A 1,426-nucleotide genomic window follows, 5' to 3' on the forward strand; every position below is an offset into this window, starting at 1 on the left:
TATTTTAAAAGTAAAGGGGGCGAATTTTCCCCCCCCCCCCCCCCAATAAATACAAATAACATTTCTGGGTACATTATCAGAATTTACCATTTACTTCACCAGAACATTTTAACTTTTCCTAAAACGCATAGTATATATTACATGAAATTTAAGGTTACCATTCCAGGACTTACACATCCTTTTTTTAAATCTATAGGTTGCTTTCCCATAACTTACAGAGTGTAGTCTTTGAATTTATTGGTAACAGTCCAGTAACTTCCCATTTACCTCCTCAGAACTCATAATTTTTTCCTAAATCAAACCAGTTACATATCTTAAGTTTTCAAATGATTTTTTCCAGGACTTACACATTATTTACTTAATTTCCTGAAATGTATATCACTTTTCCATAACTTACAGATTGGTTTCATAGAACCTCAAACTGGCATGTCACTTTACTGCAACCTGTAAACTCATTTTAAATATATTTTTCAATTTTTTTTTTTTCATGGCTGAAAGTCAAAGTGAATTTGTTTTTATTTTAATGTCAAGGTTCAAGTTTACGCTTCCACAGTTAGTATTGCAGCTTGTATAAATATTGAGTAATAATGCAATTCAATTGAGAGCTCTGTCCTCTTATGCTCTAACGTTTAGAACAAACACTTCAAGATAAAATGTGCTAGATGAATATAAACCATTTTGGGGGAATGAAATCTGTGAGAAAATATTACCTTGAGGGGGACGAAAGAGAAACGAAAAGCAAAAATCAACTGGAGAGATTCAAAAACAATCTTAATCTGAATAAAGTTATCAAGCAAACTTTAGTGCTGGGAGTATTTGAGGGTGGAAAAACAAATCTACATCTTTGCCTCATCTTTAGTTGTGATCTTCAACCTGAGTGACAAACAATACAAATAAGAACATAACTGCTCCATGAGAAATGCCGCAGGCATGGATTTGAAAAACCAGCTGTGATGCAGAATATGGTGGGTTACGATCTGCGGCGTCTCTCACCACAGCTGAGTCAGAGTTTTGTCCTCCATCAACCCGTGGCCTCCCAGCAGGCCGTCTCTCGGTCAGGATGCTTCGCTCTCTGCTTGGTGGCATCTGATGGGACTTCACAGAATACTGTGCTTCTATGAGTCAGAAACTCAACTGGATATTAATTTACTGTACAATGATGTTATCATTACTATAGTACGGGGAATCTTAAATGTGTACAGATTATGGAAATTTAATTAAAAAAAATTACTTAATTACAAAGTCTTTTTTTCCATATTTAATATGCAATAAGCAGGTTCCAAAGGTGAATAGACCCTTTCAATGATACTTACCTATGCATGTTTTGATTAATTTCATCAACTAGTTATTATACAGTTGTGGTCAAAAGTGTACATACACTTGTAAAAAATCATAATGTTATGGCTGTCTTGAGTTTCCAATAAGT

This window comes from Poecilia latipinna, unplaced genomic scaffold, assembly GCF_001443285.1.
Source record: "Poecilia latipinna isolate Pla-1442-1.1 unplaced genomic scaffold, P_latipinna-1.0 Scaffold472, whole genome shotgun sequence".
NCBI lineage: Eukaryota > Metazoa > Chordata > Actinopteri > Cyprinodontiformes > Poeciliidae > Poecilia > Poecilia latipinna.